Source organism: Oenanthe melanoleuca, chromosome 15 (genome assembly GCF_029582105.1).
Source record: "Oenanthe melanoleuca isolate GR-GAL-2019-014 chromosome 15, OMel1.0, whole genome shotgun sequence".
Taxonomy (NCBI): domain Eukaryota; kingdom Metazoa; phylum Chordata; class Aves; order Passeriformes; family Muscicapidae; genus Oenanthe; species Oenanthe melanoleuca.
In genome coordinates, this window is record NC_079349.1 from 8083098 (window position 1) to 8105118 (window position 22021).

The window sequence follows — 22021 nt, forward strand, 5'->3', positions numbered from 1 at the left end:
CATGAGTTGCTGGCACCCCTAACGTTTGGGGCAGACCTCAGAGCCTTCAGCAGCTTCAGCAGCAGTTGTTTCTACCCAACTCTCATCAAAGCTGTGCCTGTGCCTTAGCTTGGAACAGCAAGGTATCCACCGTTCAGACATCTGTTGCAAACCCCCTGGTTCAATACTTGTCAGACTCTAAACTAGTCGTTAAACTTGGCTGATGAACCTAATCCTACAGTCCTCAGGTCATGCCAGGAGCTGTGCAGGAGGCAGAAGGGTGCTGATATTGCTATAATTTAAGTTCCCTGCTGAGGAAGTTTCTGCAGGAGTGAGATTTGTTCATGGTATTATTTTTAAGCCAGTTTGTAAGAATGTTACTGTCATCTGGAGACTGATCTGAATTTTCCTTTTTCAGTGGCTTTTTCAGGGAACAGTCTTTAAAATTGAAACATTGTTTTTCTCCTAGAAAAGCCCAATGCTAGATTTCTGATCACCTGTAAAATTCATAAACTAGCTTTTACCAGAAGTGCGATATTGACCTGTCTATGCTGCCTGAATGGGAATACCTTTTTGCTTTGCTTTTCTCTAACTGATCTAAAAGGCTTCACTTGGGATTGGTTCAAAACATTGCATTGGATTCCAGGTCATCCTTGACTGCTCAGAGGGCTGTTGAGCGAGGTACCTATTCTGCAGGACTCCAATGGCCCTGGCCTTCCCTTGTGACAGTACAGGTCTCCCAGGGGCCCTGCTGTGCCACAGAAGACCTCAGTGTGTGCTTTGGGAACTGCCTTCGAGCACGGGAGTCTCACCCAGAAGTGGGGCCAGGGTTACCGGGCTGCCAAGCTGCAGTGACTGAGGCAGTGCAACACTGTGGGAAGAAAAGCAGCTCAACATTGTACTGACTCAGAACAAAATTTCTCAGGTCAGGTCACCAAACCAAAATGAACTAACTTTGGTTTCAGTAATGTAAAATATTCCATTTCAAATGACACAAAATGCACTGGTGTTCACAAATAGGTTTCCTTTTTTTTTTCCTTTTTTTTTTTTCTTTCTTTTTAAACTTGTGAACTCCATTCTACATAGTCTCTAATTTCAGTTTTTCTGCCTGAATTGGGATGAGAGCAAATGTTGAAATACTGGAATTTCTTCCTTTTTGGGGAGGAGGCAGCTGGAGAGTAAGAGCAACCAGTTTCAGGGTTGGGACAGCTGACTCTGAAGCCCTATATACTGGAGCAGAGCAGGCGATGGAGGGACAGATAGGCCACGGAGGGGAGGGGAACACACTGGAAGAAGGAGGGAAGTAGGAGACAGGAATGAGAAACAGCAATGAGGGCTAGAGCAAAAGATAAGGAGGAGAGAGCAGAAGTTTCTACTTGGCTCCGTGGGCTGTAGAACAGCTCTGTTTTTGTGCTATTTCACTGCTGGCTATGCCTGGCTCAGCATCCTGTTCTTGGCTGCATGTCCAGCAGATATGTGGGAAGGTGCCACACCGGGAGCTCCTGTCCCCAAGTGCAGGAGGAACTCCTTGGAAAAGTCAGGGGCTGGGTGAGGTGGAGCTGGGGGGTCACACCAGAGCATGATCAGGCAGTGCAGCAGGGTTTCACTTCTGCTTACAGTGCAGTTGAGTCCTTCTGTGCAAATGGAACAGGGGGTGAATGCAGGATCAAAAGCTGAGCACTTCTGAGTTCTCATCCTAGCTCTCAGCAGGGCACTGCAGCCCTTGTGAGTTACAGATTCTTGGCCACTGAGTGTTTTTCTGCAAAGTAGAAAGCACAGGAATATTCTTCTCTGGTGGGACTGGGAAGGAGTGACTGTTCCTAACACTGCAGAGTGTTTATTATGCTGATGCTTTTATTATTTAGCAAGTTTCTTGACTTTAAAAAAAAATTATACCAAATTGATACACTCCATCCATCAGCAGTGCCCTCGAGGAATGAGTAGCTAATTAGAGAGCAGGACTTGTGAAAAGACAAACCTGGGTTATGCACAGAACAGGTTTCTCCAGTATTTATTGCCTATGTTACTGGCCAAGCTTCCTTGTAAGTAATAGTCAAATAATTGGCCTGGGTCCTTTTGTGAATGGCTTGAATCTGTGTGGTCCCTCCTTTGTTAGAGCAACTCATGGCTTCTGAAAGCTTCTGCACCCCCTGTTCTAAACAGCAGAGCCTGGTGGCACCAGCTGCTTCTGCCTGGAACAAACATTTGCATGTGACATTAAAACAAAAAAAGCTGGTTTCAAAATGTATTTTCTTTTCCTTATCCCCTCATTTTTTAACCCTAGTTCAAACTCTGGAAATATTTAAAAGGTTAATATATATAGCTTTTGCTACATGCATCTTTTAAACAAGTAAAGCTTGAAGAGGAAAGAGAAATCTTTCCTTCAGAAATAAAACAGCAGCCAGTGTTTGGAAATATTTTAACAATAGACCATATGGGAGTCCCAAACTATTAAGCTTTATTATTCAGAAGGCGGAAAATGTGGTTTGATATTCAATTGATATACAGCATAAATGAGAGCCGCAAACGCGGCTCCCTTGAGCTGGGATTCAGATGTTCTCTTGAATATAATAACCAATGCTTTGGCCTAGTTCCACAGAATGCATCCAGCGTGCTGATCACAAGCCAAGAAACTGTAGGCTTTTTTTCCCCTTCCCCTCTCTTCTCCAAAGTACTTTCCTGACAGCATGAGCTTTTGGCCTGAATTTAAATCTCCTGATACTGGATGTGTATAGAAAGTGGGGAGGATGCTAATGGTGCACAGCAGTGGAGCTGTGTGTGTGCATGTGCGTGTTTGTTTTTCTTCTGCTTTCATGATAAGGTTTTCCCCTTGCAATGTGCTCACAGGGGATTACATTGGTCATCCTAGGTGGGAGCTTCTTTGTTCATGTTTCAGTTTGTTTCTTAGTGCTGTGGGAGCAGGTGAACATCTTTTGGGGTTACTGTGAAGTGGTGCCAGTGGCCATGAGAGTGTGGAATTTATTAGAGGGAGAGACTGGAAGTGGTTACAGTTTCTTTAACTTTTTTCTTTTTTTCTTTTTTTCCCCTGGTTTGATTTGCATATATTTGTATTTGCCCTTCCCCTTTCTATCACATCTCTTTTAACTTTCTCTTCCATGGGGAAAAGAACCCATAAAAGCTGCTTATAAAATATTACATACATGGACCAAGATTGCCTGTATGCAAAAGGAGGCTGAAAGCTTGATCCTGTAATCAACTTATGGCAGACTGGATCACCCATTTTTTGGACACAGGATCCTTTTGGTACTGACATCCTCAGCTGTGTTGGGTCCTATCTTTTCTATCCTCTCGTGATGTCTGTGGTTTGTGATTTCCCCTGAGTAGGCAGGAGACACCAGCATTAAGGTATCTTGCATTTTTCTCTAGAAGTATGGTGAGCCCAAGAAAAAAGACTCCCACTTTATGTGTGAGTCCAGGAATGCCTCTCATGTAGAACACTGGAGAGAATATAAATTATGCATGCTGAATGTGAAGTTCAGTTTTGGCTTCTGTCTTTTCTCCATTTCTCTTTTCAGTTGTTCATGAAGCTTAAATTTTCCATGTTTTTGTCTCAACCCACAGTCAAATTTTTTCCTTTGGGGAAAACTGGAGCAAAATCAATTTTAGTGCAATTCTTCAAGCCTCCTTGACTTGCACTTGCATCTGTTTGGTGTGGGGGATTGGAATTTTATCATAAAACATTTGATTTATTTAATGTATTCAATAAGCATCGAAGATGTGCCAGGTACTTTCTCAGCCCTTTTGGATGAGAAATCTTGCAAGCTAAGAACTTAATAAACAAAGAAGTTCCAGAATTCAAAATGTCCCTGCTGTTAAGGTCTCCATATATCTGAGGAATAAACCAAGTTTGAACAAAGCGGATCCTGACTTGTATACTACAAAATGTCACAGGCAGTACTGATGAGATCTGTGATTGAAACAACTGTTTTTTAAAACATATTTCCTGATCCTGTTATCTACCCAACTTAAAACAAACTCAGCTGAGATGTGCCCACACAGCAACTTTACTTTCATTGCAACTGAGTCTGTTTCTGTGGGTGAAGCGGCTATTACAGGTGTGTGATGCTGTACCAAGGGCTCATGTAAACAGGGTCATTGATTGAGAACAAGGTAAGTTACAAATTGAATGGAAGAGCTATTCTCAGTTAACTTCATCATCCTAATGAAGAGGCAATTTGGAATGGTTCATAAGGAATAGCTGTTCTCAAATAATCCCTTTTTAAGACAAACCTTCACTGTTTCTATAATTGCATTCCAGGAAGCTATTCTGTTCTGAATCAGCATGGGATAGAGTGCCTAGAAGACGTTCAGACCAAGAACACGTAGCGGTGAGTGGGTAATACACACAGGGATGCCCTATTGCAACCATTCCAAGTGAGCAGCAGAATAGCCAAACTGGTTGCCAGTAAATCTCTCTAAAAGGCAACTGGAAGTAAGTATGAAAATCACTGTACAAAGGCCTGTGTCTTAGCAGGGATGAAGTCTGAGCTGCCTGTTACTGTCTGAGCATTAACCTGGTGTTACGGACAGAATGCATGTCTCAACCCATAACTGATCACAGTTTGATTAAATGTTGGGGTGTGGAAAGGACCTGTGTACTTTTTCCCAATGTGTATATTTACATCATTATGTGGGAGCAATCAATTTATCAAATCCATCTGATTATTCAATAGTGCGGAAAGACAATTGGTTGGAAGAAAATGTGTATTGTTTTTAAGGTGGATAGAAAATTGGTTTAAAAGCAATTCACACAGTCCCTTTCTTTTGAGAAGAACCTACACTAACAAACTAATTAAGGAAAAGGAAACCAAATAATTTATAATTGCCAATAATTTAAATTTTTCCTGCAGCATAAAGTTTTGTGCTTGTCCTTGCCAAGGAGGATAGGCTGGAGCAGAGGTGGTTCTCTTGTGGTCCAGTACATTGTAGTTGTGATATAGCTGCTGTTAATTCATAGTTCTCTTGACTTTTGGAATTCATCCATTCCCTTAAGAGGGAAGGTGGCAGCCTGGAGTGGAGAAGCTCCAACTGCAGCCTTCTGGATGTTAATCCACCCCAACTTTCTTAAGCCTCCTACTTAAATCATTATCTTAATGAATCACCATTGCTGCTATCTTCAGTGCTACACAGGAACATGGAAATTTTAAACAGCCTGGGGGAAAGCCCTTTTTGTCCGTGAAGTGCTCTGATACTTGCATTTAGATGTTACCATGATAGGTACCTTGGATACTACTTTCTGCCTAACTCCGTGGATAGATCCTGGGGTGTAGCTCTTCCCCAGGGCCTGCTGGGCATCTCCAGGCTCCCTGAGAAAGGATGGATGTTATGATTCTGCTACTGACTTGGGAGCAGCAGCTTGAGCTCAGGCAGTTGAAGCCAGATCACTCCACCCTTGTCCTTCAGCTGAGGGCCTCTTGCCTGTGATTTCCTGTAGCTGCAGAATGAAAAGGACATAGGGGCATGAGGATGGGAGTCCTTCCTTAACTCTGCAATTGCCATTTTCACTTTGAGCAAGTTTCTTCATCTCTTCATTGAATTTTTTTCACAGCTTAAATAAGCCATGCAAATGTTCATGGATCAATGAAGTTTTCTCTCAAGTATCAAGGAATTTGATACAATAGGAAAATTACCAGCTTGCTAGAAAAACATTTGTTTAAGGAAAAACTGAACATATTGAAGCCACTGCAAACTGTCTCCAAGACTTTCAACATTGTGTTGTCCAAATTTTTCCTTGATGATTCAATTTGGCTACACATTGAGCTCTGCGTACTTCAGCTCTCCTCCCAGTTGATTACTTGAGAAATCTTTATTTGTAAATGGTGGATATGAAGAGAAAGCCATGTATAGCTGTTTCAGATGGCAAATCTTTGTGGTTATTTACAACATGTATTGAAAGATTTGATTCCTTTATTCATTAAACCAAGAGTTTGAGAAGCTGCTTCATGCAAATGTCCTAGATGATAAGAAGTACCCTTCTCAAATTACAAAGTCAGTTCATCCATTGTCCTTTTTCTGAGGCTTAGAAGTAGAGTCCATTCCCTTACTATAGGTGACTTTTCCTCACTAGTAGTAGTTTTGCTTCTGGAGAAATGGCAGGATAAATGTGGAAGATACCAGGTGAACAGGGATCCTTTCGTTTCAGCTAGAAGATGATTTTATTAACAAAACTGAGTTTAAATGCGTTTTCTGCAATAACATTATCAGCTGTCAATTCCTGTTGGGAGAGTTATGCCCACAAGAGGCCAGAACATTTATCTCAAGCAGGGCATCCTCATTCTTCTCAGTCAGATCTTCTCTGAAAGTTCAACCAGGGCTGGATACTTTCATGCTAAGAAGAATGCAGCTTCTCAGTTGGTTACCAAAGAAAGGAGATGTGAGCAAACAGTACGTGCTGACTTTTTATAGCTCAAAGTTTCAACGTGTAAGGCAGGAGATAGGATCTGCTTCCTCACCTGTTTGTGCACTCCTTTCTGGAGAACAGCAAAGAACTAGCTCTGTGACTCAAGTGACTTAAACTTTTTTCCCCTGCTTTGTGTAGCTCTGAACAGACTGCCATTTCCTTGTCATAATGTTTAAGGCACTCTTTGCAAACTGTTTTACAGTGATAACTTTTCTGCTTATTGTGAGCAGGCTGTTGTGTTCTCTGTGTTCAAGCTCCTGGCTGGTTCTGATCTCCCATGGGATGGCAGCATTTTATAACACAGGGGGTAAACTAACTGGGGAACCATCTAATAGATTCAGCACCACAAGAATTACCAGAGTAGGGATTTCAGAAGAAATATCAGAAGGGAGTTGTACATGTGTGTATAAATGTGTGTGTATATTGTGCATACGTTTCAAAAGAGAAAATAGAGGTGACTGACATGTAAAGCTGACTGCAAAACTTAAACACAACTTTTTCTCATTCCACTCTTGGAAAGTCATGGTGATGGGTGTGGGCAGGTCTCTGGTGACTCTCTGAATTGCCTTTATGTCAGAACTCCAACAAGGGATTTGGTGCAATTTTTTATCCTAAAAAGGGATGTTCTATCTCACATAATTTCCTTCGGAAACTGAAGGAAAGGGATACTTCTTCACAGATCTTAACACGCCCAGGCACTGTGTGCAAAATATTCAGTAAATGAGATATCCAAAAGGAAGGTTTCGATATGCTGAACTGGATTATTTTATTCCCCCAGCTTTTGCACACTGTTTTATGCTTGTGGGTAGTTGTAGATATTTGTCAATGTACAGAGGTTGTTATTTCTATAGTTACTTCATTCAAATTCAGAGGTTTGTGACTATGGAAGTAAAATGTGTCTGTGCTATTGTTTTCTTAATCTGTCTTGAGCTACTTTTGTTAACTGTGTGTTCATAAGTGTCCGTGTTTGCTCAAATTACCTGCTCGGTTTTCTGGTCAGGTATGCTGAGATGCAGTGTTTCAGTTTATAACTTTGGTTTTTGTTGTTTTTCTCCTGATGTGTTACAACTGCCTGCCAGAAATTCTGAAATTGTGGTCAAACAAACTGCTCTGATGTTTCCTCATAGTATTTGCTAATTCAGCAGCACTTGAGCTGCTTATAAGAGCACAGAGAAACCACAGCTGAGGACTGTGAATGGCAATGCTGTGTGAACAAGTGATGCACACAGCACTACACAGGTAGAGGGGTTTTAATCTGCAAGCATTTCTGTCATTAATTTTATGGCATTTAGGAACTGTGGTTGTTCAGCTAAGAGAGGGAAGATAAGCCAAGCAATTATATGGAGCATCTCTGTTTGGTGAAGCACATCTTTTGGGATTAGCAGGGGCTCATGAGGCAGGGCAGTGATTTGTGTATCACACTGCCAAGTCTGACTGATCCTTCAGGATAGTCACTGTTATGTGGGGCCTCCTGGAAAATTTCTAAAGACTGGGATATTGTCTGGGACAAGATTGAGAAAGTTTCCTTGGCTTGTCAGTATAGATTTTAATGTAACAATTTTCCCCCGTTTGCTGGGCAGAACCACGTCCTTTCTGCTTCTCTGCTTTGTGGACCTCCTTGCTAGGTGTGCAGGTGAAAGAAAGCACCCATGAGTTTTGAGCAACTGCAAACTGCTATGCTTTTGGGAAGACACTGAAAAATGGCAGGGATTTGAAAGCTGAGATTTTAACTGACTTGAATTGGGTAAAAAAATTGAGAGAACTGTGGCACGAGTTGTTGAGAGAAGTAAAATGTCACCTGTTACCTCAGCAGACTACTTAAGAGCACTCTGAACTGAGTCTCCAGAAAGTTCTTGCAGAGAGACAAATGGGCAGCTGGGAGGAAATGCTGTACTCCCTGAAGAAACAGCAAACTCTGGGTGTTTACTCAAGCTGGTAAACCAAACAGAAACCATCAGTGTGCTGCTGGGAAAATCCGTGGTGTGCCAGTGTCTTAGGCACTGTGCAGTTCTAATCACACCTTTAAAGGTAGTGGAAGGCTAGGGAAGGTCCAGAGAAAAGTTGGTCCCTGTGATTTCTCTTTGCCATAGAGAAGAAATTACTTATTACAGAAATTGCAGATGCATTGTATTGTCATGAATGGGAAGGGGAGTAGGGAGTGATCCTTCACAGCTCCTGGGTTCACTAAATTGATTCAAAGCAGGCAAAGAGGAGGCACTCTGTCAAGCAGCAGTTACCACGTGAAATTCATTGCCACAGGGTGTTATGGATAGCAGAAGTCTAAACAGATTGAAAAATCAATGAAGGACAGATAAGTCCTTATTAAAAGTGATGGCCTGGATGCAACCTCTGGATTAGGAGATCTTTAACAATTGCACAGGGTATAAGAAGGAAAAAGACTGCCTGTATTCTACGTCATTGTTTTTCCTCCCTCTGCCATCCCTCACTGTTTTTACTTTTTGGTCCTATTCTGGCTGTTGCTGAAGAATAGAGACAGATAGACCTTTGCTCTTATAACATGGCTATTTTTACAGTTCAAAACTAGAAAGGAAACCAGCTACCTTGCAGTGCAGGAAACTAGTTTTGCCTTGCAACCCACAAGTAATGTATAGCACACTAAAATGAAGAGAATTAGGAGTCAAATACCTAAAAATGTATATGTGTTATAAAATGCCTCTGTAGCTGGCATCTTTTTTTAAAATTCTGAGTGAACAGGAAGCTGAGCTTGTTAACGAAGTGTAAGTAACTACAATGTTTCCAGTTACTTTTCACAGTTCTCTCGGTGCTACAGTCACTGATAATGCACCTAATGAGCCGACTCGGGCACTTTTAACTCGAGTAGCAGTGACACTTTGGGTTGGAAGCTGAGGATGGCTGCCCTCCACAGAAAGTACTGGTGAAGCACAACAGGGAGGGAGGAAGCTGAAAGTTGGGAAGGAGGCTGAAGAGAAGATACTAAAATCCCTTGTATATGCACAAAAGTAGGAAAGTGTAACACAGAGGAGGGCTTGTAGCCGTGACTGCAGCAGCAATAGTCGGTTGATATTTGGGAGGTGAAAAAATCAGTTTTACATTTTGCTAGATGACTGTACTGTAATACAGCAGTGCCTCCTGGCAGGGAAAGCAATGTAATGTAAAGCAATACCTCATGGAAGAGTAGTTGGAGAGCTGTCAGAAGCTAAGTAGCTTGGAATGCTTCCATGTGAACCTGGAGCAGCGAGCTCGCTGCAGCGTGGCATTCCCTGCCCCGAGCAGGAGCACGGCTGCAGCGCAGGCGTCACTCCCCACCTTCAGCACGGCTTCACTCTCTGGAAGAGCCTTTTCTAGGCAAAATAGCCAGAGTTTCTTTCTTCTCTTGGGAGATTTCTCTTCCAGCTCACAGAGCCCTTGTGAGTTCACGTGCCATGCAGTCCTGGGGCAAATGAGTTTGTACCTGTTGGCTGTCATCACCTGCCATGCAGGATTACTCTAGGGCGCGAGGTTCTCCCCAGAGTGGGGCTGCTGGATCTTTGGATTTCTCTGTTTGGGTTTTTTTTTGTTTTGTTTTGTTTTATTTGCTTGTGTTTCCAGAGGGCTTTGGTGCAGGGCATTGGCTTTTATTCCAGTTTTTAGATTTTGGATATATTTAGTCATCTTACCTGTGGTTTTTACCTCCCCTCTCTCCTTGCCCCCAGCATTTTCCTTCCCTTCAACTCCTCTGCCTCACTCTGTGTATTGCTACTATAAATTGCTTGGAATGAAGGGTCCTGTTTCTTACTTGGAGCCTCTGGATGCTATTAAGTAATTGGTGGAAAAGCTTGTTTAAACATCACAACCCTACGTTATTTTTTTAATTGCCTTTTGAGGTGGTTGAAATGGTACTGAAAGATTACTTTCCTTTAATATTGAATGAGGAACTTCATTAGGGAAGGGAAATAGTGTTCTTACTAGACTAATTCCAAGTTACAAGTAATTTTTCTTTTAAAGAAGGGATGTGCAGTCTTATTCCCCCTGGTAGCTTCTCCCTCCACACCAGCAAAATGGCTGTTTATAGCAGGGAGCAAAGAAGGTTTATTGGTTTAATTCCTTCAGTGCATCCAGACTTTCTTTTGTCAAAAATCTGTAAGATGGAATGATGGATTCTGTGCATCTGCTATCTAGCCACGACTTGAAACCAGCAATACTGATAAATTATCCAGGGGGATTGTCTCAATGTCCAAGCTGCATACATGACAGTGGTCCAGCATGATGTAGGACCAAGGCACATTGTTCAATACAGAGCTGCTTTTCCTGCTTTATTACCTCAGCCAGATTACTGGATGATTAACATGTGGCCATGGGTGAGCTTGAACAGCATCCTCCAGCATGGCAAAAGGAAAGACTTCCTTTCAGATTTCCTAAGCTTACAGGTCAGTGCAAGCAATTAAAGCATGAATTTTATACATGGAAGTGCTACCTTGGGAAGGAATAAATAAATAAGGCACTTAGTGCAGAAGTGGTTTGAGAAATATCATGGATTATGAAGACAAACATGAATTTGAAAGTAGCAAGTGAAGATTCCATGAAAACCTGTTTCTTCTGCACTTTGCACATAACATTGTGTTTGATCAGGTAAAGGTCTGTCTTCTGTTTCTCTGCCATCTTCCTGATAGCAAATTCAGCTTTATCTTATTATTTTGGCATGTGTATTAAGATTTTTCTTGAAAATAAGATTTTTCTTCAATATAAATTGCTAAACAAAATGTGGACAGATGCAATCACAGCCTCTCAGTACACACACCCAGAAAAGTGAAGCACAATGTGTATGGTAGGAAATAGATGCATAACCTCTTGCTTTTGTTGGTTTTAGTAGTCTTTGATGGCAGTTTGTGGGATATTGTGCAAAAGTAAAATGCACTGTAGATGTAACAACTAAAAGCTACTGAATTGAACAGCCTTTTTAATAACTAGAAGAGAAACTTGAAATTACAATGGCTGCCTTAAGCAATTTTCATCTTAATGAGCTTAGATCTGTCTTTATTTAGACATTGCTTATGTTCTGCCAAAGGTTTAAGAAAAGACAGAATGCTCAATTGCAGAAAGTCTGCCCCTGTACATGAGGAACAAGAGTTTATTCTGACTGATGAAGATGCCTTTGTAAGTTTTTGGTTTTTTTAAATTTAATCGGTAAAAGATTTCAGTTGAGAAAACAGGGAAAGCTTAAGAAATTCAGGATGCTTGTTCTCCTTTTCTTAGCTGGTGAATAAGAACTAGATCTAATGGGAGGCCAACATCTGGTAGCTCTAGATTTTGAAGGATAAGGCAATGTGAATTCAGTTTTAGATCATCAGCAACAGCTTACTTTTCTTTATGAAAGTTTGTTTTAAATGTTAAACACGTTTGGGCTTAAATGCTTAGTATGGTAGATACAAATGAAGTAAAAAATTATCAATGGATCATTATTTTTTTAATTTTCAGGCATTATGATTCAAATGAGAAAATGTCTAATAAAAGTCATTAGCTGTTTATTAAAATTATAAAAAAGAAGAGAAATGTCAGCTGGATAAATACTTATGAAATGGAATAAGTGTTTCAGCTGGAGATTGTGTAGCTCTCGTTAGCAGAAAATAAGACCAAATTGAGAACAGATTATATTTGGTTGCAAATCAATATGGCTTTGTAGTTAGCAGGCACTGATCATTCTATGTGATCTAGACTATAAATGTAAAGCAAGATTAAAATTGGTAGCTTTCAATTACTTCTATTTAAATCCAGTCTCCTGTACCACTGAATGCTCTCTTGAATGAATAAATAAATAAATAAAGGCACATTTAGCTGCTGGCATGGCATTGCACTAGTTTTTCCTGTATTTGCAATGGTTTGATAAACAGATAAAGGAAACTCCCGCTGTGTGTTCATATATGAAATCTCTAATGGAACAGTTGATCTCTTTTTTTTCCCTTCCCTTTCTCTTTCTCATCTCCATCACCCTCCCCCCAAATGGGAGCAAGTGAATTTTGGATTTCTTATGTCTTAAATACTTCTCAAAGTATGTGAAGCTGAAGATATCTCTGAACATAAGTGCACCTGGCCTCCTATTTTCCTTTATTCTATATTGTTGATACAAACTTCAAGAGAGCCCTAAAGAGGTTTTACCTATTTTACTCCTGGTCATTTCTGGCACTGCAAATTTGAACATTAAAATTAATTATTGCCTTAGAGACAGTCCAACAGTGAAGCAGCTTGTAATTTATTTGAACTCTGAAATTCTACCAGTTGTGTAAAACTTTCCAACAGTTTATTTATGTATTATTTTAAGAAAAAGCACCTTAGTTATGAGTCTGGTTGCTCAATAAAAAAGAATAGCTATCTGGCTAATTACTGCTGTGCTCTAGATCATTAATTTTCTTGTTAATGACAGTAGGACTTTTTCCATTTTCCCCTTTAAAACCTTTTCAATTATATAACAAATGTGCTTGATTTATGGGGACACTCACTAGGATTTTATGCCCCAAGACAGGCACGTCATGAAATTGGTGAAGAACCTCAGTTGGATTAAAGGCATGCAAGTACTGACAGGAGTGGGTGTTGAGCATTTGGATGGAGGCATGTACAGAGGCACATGGACAGCTCTCTTCTCAGCTACTCCCGCTTTAAGGAGTTATTTTGTTTTGCTCTCACCTAGAAATTCAGACTTTCCTTATGGGAACACACAGCTCTGGGTATGCAGAGAGGTTGCTTATAAGAAGGCCTGGTTTCCCCAAAGTCTGTTTTGGTGTTTTTTTTTTTTTTTTTTTTTTTTTTTGGTGTTTTTTTTTGTGGTGTGTTTTTTTTTTTTTTTTTTTTTGTTTTGTTTTGTTTTTTTTTTTTTGTGTGTTTTTTTTTTTTTGGGTTTTTTTTTTTTTTTTTTTTTGGTGGAAAAATGAAGTGAATTATTTTGTTCTTGTACTAAATGTGGGGATTTAAAAAAAATGGCTTCTTAAATAATTGTTTCTGCATTAGGTGTGTCACCAAGTCTCAAGGTTCCTGGAAGTGTCCATTTTCTATGTGGCACAGTAAATACATGTCTGTGAAATACAGCTGAGCCTCCGTTTGTCTATTTGGGGACCCAGACCTGCTCTGTCAACTTGGTTTTAAGTTGCTTGAGAAGTACAGGACAGTCTGTATTCCAAGATGTCCTGACAAATGTGTGAAGTTCAGAGCTCTTACCAGACTGGCTGCTAACTGGCCAGGAAGTCCCTAACACGGTGGCTGGCAAAGCATAAAGAAAACATAAGGATGCTAAATGTTGGTTATGGGAGGCTGTTCAGCATTTAAAGTCCTGGTGTCTGAGAACATGGAGTAGCATTTGCAACTGATGTTTGCCTGGCAGTGAAGGACCCAGCATAATAGATAGTTGGCTAAGTAGTAAGAGTTCACCTGGCAGTTAATGCTGATTTTTATGGCTACAGACTTGAGGCCTACAGAAACTGAGAAATAAGAAGGTGTTTGTAGGGGTAGATGGATTTGGGGGGTTTTGACATCCTGCTCATGTGTTTGAGAATGAAGTATCATGGAATGTCCTTATTCTAGATTTATTTGAACAGAAATGGCCAGTGAGATGAAGAGATGAATGGGATGTAAAATACGTGAGAATTTCCCTTTGCTTCCAACTTGCGCTGGACTGATGAACTGGGTTCACTGAACCCTCTGTTTCAGCTAGTGTTGAAGGGTTATAAAGCAAAGGTGGACTGAAAAAATACTTGAGAAGAATATTTAGCTTGGCAATGCCTTCATCCCCAACAGCTGATTGTGATGCCTGGAGCCAGTTACTGCAGGGTTGAGCAGATAAACCTGATGTGTAATGAAACCTGGAAATCAGAATTAATTAAACATTGTAATAATTTATGGATGTGGTAGATTCCTTGTAAGTTAGGCTTTTCATCAAAATTGGTCCATTCATTTTAACTCACATATTCTCTTTCCTAAAAGCTGTTGCAAGAATTTTTCTCTGGAAAATGAAGGCACTTCTGTTGCTAAGGAGGACTAAGAAGGAGATCCTACAGGGCTGCACCTCTTAACCCATGTTTGCTGCTCAGCAGCTTCTCACACCTGTCAGTGCTCTGGCTCCCTGATCAGTACTACAGGATCCCTTTCATGGTAGATGGCATCGGGGCAGTTCTTCATGCTGAAGAATTCCTTTGAATCGTTGATGCAGTGCTATAGCTGCAACCAAGTAGTTCTTCCTTTTGTATTATGTGCCACTCATGACACAAAATGTCACTAATGTGTTTGCTGCCATAAAAATTTTCTATCTCTTTCAGCTGCTTAGGCCAGCAGCTAGCATACCCCAAGGTTAGTGATGAATTAGGTTGAAATTGCCAAGGGGTGTCTTTCTGCACTGACTTGAAGATGTATGAGGCTCGCTCTCCTTTGTTCTTCCTTCATTCTGCTTTAGCCATACCTGCATTGTGCTCTGTCAGCATTTCCTGCTTGGTAATGGCTGGGTAGACTTTGTTCTGTTAGCCTTTTTTTTTTTGCATTTTTCTAATTTAAAGGAGGTCTTCAGCGTGTCTATTTGGCAAAAATTGGTTGAGAATTTGCTGGTAATAACGCAGAGGAGGGAGAGAAAAGGACACTTGGAGCCTGCGCGGTGTCTCCCGGCAGTGCCCCCTTCCTGCTCTGGAGGAGGTCTCTTGCTTGCAGTCCCTGCGCTGGGCTGGCCCCTGGAGCACAAGTGCTCGGAAGCTGCCGTGGCAGGGTGGCTGTCTGTCTGTCTGTCTCCGGGATCATGTGGCACAGGGGCCGTGCTTGCTGCGAGAGCAACTCCCCCTGTCACCGAGGAATCACAGGACACCGCCGGGGGTAGCTCCAGCTGGTATGCACTGGTACTAATATAATCCCGCAGGACTGTGTCCATGAGACACAAGTGTGACATGCGAGGTATTTAAGGAGACACACCTGTTTCTAGGCACAGGCTGGTTATTGCATGCCTTGGAAATGGAAGGTTTTGGTGGAGCAGGAAAGACTCTCATTTTATCCTCAGGAGGGCTTTGCTTTCTTTTCTCCTTGGTTGCACATTATTTTGTAATTCCCTAATGTTAGGCAGTCCTGTAGCCTGTTAGCACCGGGCTGTTTCAAAGGCCAGGCTGGTGTTTGCAGGAGAGAACAGCCTCTGGTCTGAGTGATGGTTCGGGTGTAACTGCTCCCAAGAAAGGGCAGAGAATTCGGAGAATGTAATCTATGTGTAGGGTTGGGTTTTTCAGTCGTTTAGATAATTTAGATTTTGTGTTGTGTTTACCAGTATTTTTATTATAAGGCCTCTGTGTTGCAATTTAGAGCAGTAAATCACATAAGTTGCACCATCTTACAAATTTTGTACAAAAATATTTTGTCATTTTGGCTTGAAATCTGAGTGTATTTCCCTCTCTTCTTCCCTTCTGCCCCCTTCCCAAAAATTACTGTGAAACAGTTACTCTCCATAAGTAGAAGCAGGTAAATACAAACTAAATCTCATGGTTGCATAGCATAAAGAATTAAATTGCCTAGATTTTTATCTCTCGTTTTAAAATTTATCTAACACTTATTTGGCAGAAGATAGTTTTTTGTTTTTTGCCATTGAAAAGGGGATGTATTAAGATAAAGGAAAAAGAAATTGCAGGGTCTGTCATATGACTTGATTCCAGCTGTCTGTCATGTCTTTCAAGTAGAATGGAATTTTTCTCTCAAATTTGATGCGCCTTTTTTTGATGTTCATGTGAAATCTCCTAGTTTGCCTTAGTCTCATTCCACATTGCCCTTCTTTCCATGGATTCCTGCTCTTGGTGAGGTGTTAAGTGCTTGTTGGTTTGGGACAGCTTCCAGGATTGGGGCCAAGGCTTCTCCTACATTTGATAGATTGTTGTGTGGAAATAGTAGCAGCTGAGCAGTCTTTTCCTCCCATCTTTATTTTAAATAAGATTTTCAGGTAAACATCCAGTATGTCAATTGTTTGCAGAACTAAAGTAATGGCTGGTGGAAATAAGGAGGAGGGTTGTGCTCTAGGACCTGGTTAGTTTGGGCACTCAGGTATTTTGAGGGGAGGGTGGTAATTCTCTTCTGTAACAGCTTTCACTCAGTGTGGTTGTCTGGAATAAACAGTCCCTGAGTGGATAACAGACTCTCCTCAGAAATTAAAGGTTGTTGGCAAGGGAGAAGATCCTGGGAATGGAGACCCCTCAGCTCCAGACTCACTTGGCCCCTGGGATCATTGACTCTTATGACAAGGGGGTATAAATATGTATCTTTTTAATCCTAACCTGAAAGAGGACTGCAGCTGTGGGCCAGTGTTCAGTTTGACCAGATCCAAACCCTCAAATAGTTTTCCTCCCTGGTGGACAAATACATTTTTGCACATATGAATGTAAAAATACCTTTGATTATGCTACTGAAAAGCAGAATATCTTGTTGTAAGGAAAGAATCTTCCCCCTCTAGCTGCGGTGCCTGCCAGGCTGGCTTTGGGCCTCTGCAAATCACATTTTGCTGCATAGCCTAAGGTAGACACAGCCTCACTATCCCTGCTAGCTGGTAATAGTGGGCTCTCCCTCACCTCTGTTCTTAGTGGATTCTCCCAAAGTTAACAGATGTTAATAAAAAACTGAAGATATTTATTCTGTGTTGTTTTGGGATTCTTTTTGGTGGGGGGAGGGGGTAATTTGGTTTAGTGGTGTTTTTTGTTCCTTAACTGCACCCTGCAAAATGTCCTGGCTGAGTTGTTTCCAAATACTGGCATCTCCAGGGAATGGGTTATAAATTGTTAATTTAAAGCCTGCAACAGGAAAATTAACTAACCAGTTTGATGTAAATGGCTTAATGGGGCTTTACTAGCCCCTTTGAACTTAAATAGCACTAAAAAGTAAACTGTAAATACCTTCAAGGAACTTAGTGGCATGTTTGAATGTGGGGCTGCTTGGCTGTAAGGAGCAAGCCTGCTCGACTTGCCAGGAATCCACTAGCCTGTGTGACATCTAACATGTCAAGGGGGTGAGGGGACCAACAAGGCACCCCTTGAGGAAGGCTCTGCAACTACCTTGGTTCCCAGGAAGCACACACACTGATATATCAGGCTTTCAAACCTGTCCTGCCTGCTTTGGGAAATTTAAATCACAACCTCAGTTTAAATGCAGCTGTGATGAATTTCATCAGGATTGAAGGAAAAAAATACAAAAACAACAGAAAAACCGAAACCCTGAGGGGTAGGCAGCCACTAGAGTCCACCCTAATTTTCCTGCAGTTCTATTTGCATTAAGGTCTTTTGGCAAGTCCAGGCAGAAACACTTATTACACTTTGTTTCAGGAGACCTCATTACCCACTGAGTCTGCTGAGACAACCTACTGCAGCTCTGCACCAGATTCCAGTTTCTGATGCATTTGAGGGACTTTGGGGAGAATCTCCAGACTTTCATTCTTGCTGGGCTTTTACAAAGTTCCAAGGAAAAAGTCAACAATAATTAATCACCTAGAAATTAAGGTCATTACAAAGTAGAAGCATCTTGTGTAGTTAGGCATTGATCTCACTTCTGACTATGGAAACTGGGGTGTTGGAGAGGAGAATTTCAGGCCCAAAGGCTCACAGGAATGTCCTCTTGAAGTTCTTCCTGGTCCCAGTGCTGCTCTGCTCTGCCTTTTCACTGTGCATGCACCACACAGTGTCAACAACAATTCCAAGAACGTTCTCTTCATTGTTCCTCTGTTTTTCACAATCATTTTTCACCTACTGCCAGCAGCCTTCCTGGATACCAGACGATGTTTTGGGGGTTGAAGCACAATCCTCAGTTACTGCTGTGACCTCTGACATGTAGGATTTGGCTTTACAGCCAGCTTTCTTCACAAGTGTTCCTGAACCTTACCTGCGCTTTGCTGCCTGCTCTGTTGTGCTGCCCTGAAGACTATGGAGCTTGGCTGAGCCAGACCAGCGCTGATGCAGAAAGAGAGCAAAACCTGACCTTTAAGGTGATGACTCTGACTTGGATGCCCTAAAACAGATCATGATACCTCATCCACTGTAATGATGGCTCTATTTTTGTGTGATTTGGTTTGGGATTTTTTTTCCACCTGGTAAACCATGTACCATTGACAATGTTAATGCTGGCCTTTAAAAAGGCAGCATAAAAGCACTGAAATCTGTTGTGGAGGGCCATGATGCTGAAGTACTATATCTTATTTTAAAAGCCAGGTCTGCCAGGGATTCAGCCCTGCACCCTAATTATTCAGGTGTCTGTTGTATGCAGGGATCAAAATGCTCTGCTGCAGCCTTTAGAAAAGTTAATAACGTGGCACTTTGCTCTTACATGCTGACTGAAGCAGTTGGCACCATGGCACTACCTGCTTGCTGTGTGTGGGTTGGGAGCACAGCACAGGATTAATTTGGGGTTGTGTTGGCAATGATCTGTCAGCAGAGCTTGCCCAGCTGCCTGTGCTATGCTGGAGCTGTTAATGCTTTACTTTTATAAGCACTGACCTAGAGTACATTTTTAAAAATTCAAAATACTCACTGTTAGTGAGAGACACTTGCAAGCAGAAGAGTTCTGTACACACAGTGTTCATGGCTGGAGACTCACTTCAAGGAACATCACAGCACCTCAGCCTGCCAGCTTTGCTATCTTGGCATCTGACTGGGAAATGCAAATACTCAATCTTAATCCTTCATTCCCACACGCTGATATGTATCCAAGGAGAACTTCTGTGAATGTTGTCGTTATTTCCATATAACTTCAGCTGCTGCTTTGCTTCCCAGAACCTCCCCATCGTGTCTCCGTGCAGTGTTTTCTAGGTCTTTTGGCTTTGTTTCCCTAATGAAAGGCAGGCTTTAGTGTGCTTGTCCTTATCAGAAATCTGTATAAGAAAGTTGAGGGCACCTCAGTGAGCTCACAGGTGAAAGACACTAGGCTAGAGTGGGAGTGTTGATCTGCTGGAGGGGAAGGCTCTGCAGAGGGATCTGAACAGGCTGGATCCATGGGCTGAGGCCACTTGGGGGAGGTTCAGCAAGGTTGAAAGGATGTTGTAGCAAGATGGGGGTTGGTCTCTTCTCCCAAGTAACAAGCAATAGGACAAGAGCAACTGGCCTCAAGTTGCACCAGGGGAGATTTAGGTTGGATATTAGGGAAAATTTCAAGGAAAGGGTCATCAAGCATTGGAACAGGCTGCCCAATGAAATAGTGGAATTGCCATCCCTGGAGATTATCCAAAGGATGTGTGGATGTGGTACATGAGGATACAGTTTAGAGGTGGACTTGGCAGTGATGGGTTAATCGTTAGACTTGATTTTAGGGGTCTTCTCCAACCTAAGTGATTCTATGGTTTTATATGGAGAAGAGGAACAAACCCTGTGATTGGAGTGTGTGAGGTTGTTTTTATAAGGTTCCTCTCTTCCTAATCCCTCTCCAACAAACCCTTCCAAAGATTTTTAGATTCCTCACTGAATCCTTTAAATAATATGATAATAAAAAAATTCCCCTTCTAATACATATTTTGTTTTGAAGCGCACTAAACCTGACAACTAACTCTATTTGGTTTGTTGGCTTTAAGAAGCACAGTGAAAATATAAGTAGAAACCCTGGGCCAGGACTCTGGACTCTGACTATCACTAGAGAAAGAACAAATTATGTGTAATGATGTTTTCCTGACCTCTCCTCTGTTTTAAGAAACATGAAAAATTTCATCTGGCTATTGCTAATGTTAGAAAGTTGTATAAAAATGAAAACATAATGAAGACAGATTTTAAAGTCGTGTCTGCTACAGTTCTTGGGTGTGTTCTCTCAATTGCCTTCTGCTTAGAGAGCAGCTGAAAAATCCAACATGTCAAAACCAACTTTTTCAAAGGGTTCAGTAGCTGTGGCAAAGCACCTTGCCTATTTGTAAGCAAATGCATAGGGTTGGGACTGTCTGCCAGGGCCAGAATCCACATATGCACGTGCAGCTGGCTCTTTTAAATCAATTTGATGAATTACTATATACCTCCTAATTTTTCCACAGGGAAGTCCCTGCTATTTCTTGCCTGCACAAGATTAAACTGGCTTTCACACTGCATACCCTGTTATAAGAATTTGATTTTCTGGAGTAGGTCTGGGTGTGCAGTAAGTGCTCCTGGAAGGGTCTGGGGATTTGGCATTACTGTCAGGCTTCTTACATGAGGTTGCAGAGAAAGCAAGTGTGTGAAAGTCATGTTAGCATCTGTGATGGAGGTTAATTTGTGATAAGGATGCCACCTATGTGACTTATTCAGGTCCTTCGAGGCGTTGACTTTTTTGGTTTGGGATTTTGAGGTGGTTTTCCTGTTCAAAAAACATATTCTTTGAGTGAAGTGCCTGCCAAGAAAATGCCTGGAGAAGGGAACAAATTAACCCAAGGTGGACTGACTTGGTGGATCAGGGAAAGCTGGATGGCATCAGAACATCCCTATGGCTGGTGAGGCAAGAGCCTCAGAATGTCTGTGTTTCCGAGCACCTGCACTGTGGTGTAACAATGCCAAAATTTATTCAGCCCTTCTCTGTGACAGAACTGCATGTGGCTGAATAATGTGCAGCCAGGGGCTGAAAGCAGCTGGATCCTAGATACAGATGCTTGGGAATGCACATTGCCAAGAGAGAGGCTTTAGTCCAAATGTATCCTCACTAAGAGTCCTTTCTGCATCCTCTGGGTGTCTTGATGCTGTTATATCACCGGGTAAGGATGGAAGGATTTTACTTTTTCCTTCCACTCTAAGGTGGGGTATCAATGTTTGTTGTGGCTGTGAGCTCAAGTTTGTACATGTATTACTCCTTGGGCCAGATTCTGATCCTGTTTATGTAAGTATAAAACTGCTGTGTTGTTTCATCTGTGTTAGGGAAGTTCAGCCTCTCTGGCTGTTTTTAGGTTTTGGTTCTGCTTTGCTTTTTGGCTGGTTTTTTTTTTTTTTTCTTCTCCTTTAACTGCTTTCCTTGCTGAAAGGGGAGATCTCCTGGGAAGTGATCCATCAAAGTTTTAAAATAACCCTTTGGTGTGGGTTTGGTTTTGGTTTTGTTTTATTTTGGTTTTTTTTTAACTCTTGCACAAACTTTTAAATATGTGCCTTGTCTCTGTGAATTGTGAGTGCCTCTGAAACCTGCCAGCCAAGCCTAAATCTTACAGTAGGTGCGGCCACATTTTTGTTCTCAGAGCTCTCTGGCACAGACACCTGGTACACCTGTGTCTCCTGCTAGTTTCAGTATTGTCATAACTTCACCCCTCATGCCTGTTTCTCTGGTACCTCCTGTTTTTCCCAAGGTTATCTTCTAAAAATAGAATCTGTTACAGATTTTCACTCCCCCACACCCACCTTGAGGACAATAATTACCAATGAGATGGTTGTAATAATGCTGAAAGAAGGAGGATGATGCATTCTGCTCTGCTCTTTGAGGCTTTCTTTTTTTTTTCTGGCAGGGAAAAAAATGCACAAATTGCTTAGTAATTTCCTTAGGTGGCAAATGTAAAGTGAGTAGCTTTTGAAGTACTTAAGCTTGAGTATTTAAACATTTGATAAATCATGGGTTATCTAATGATGTTTTGGCACCAACAGAATTCCATGCAAAGGTCTCAATCTGAATAGAAAATCTCTTAATTTCCTTAATTGTTGTTAAACTGCTGGAGATAGCTGTGGTATCTGTGGCATTTGCCTGTCCAGAAAC

At 41.5% G+C, this 22021-nt stretch overlaps 1 protein-coding gene across 3 annotated transcripts in view; it reads left to right on the forward strand.

Moving 5' to 3' along the window:
• The window catches only part of HIC2 (HIC ZBTB transcriptional repressor 2), a 72324-nt gene that overhangs the window by 35704 nt on the left and 14599 nt on the right, over positions 1-22021 (forward strand). Inside the window, exon 1 of one of the 3 annotated variants that reach the window (XM_056504063.1) lies at positions 4259-4328. The exons of the other annotated variants lie outside the window; for them this stretch is intronic. The gene's annotated coding sequence lies outside the window, so the exon portion shown is untranslated. Of the gene's footprint in view, positions 1-4258; positions 4329-22021 lie in introns of those variants that run through there. 3 annotated transcript variants of the gene reach the window in all.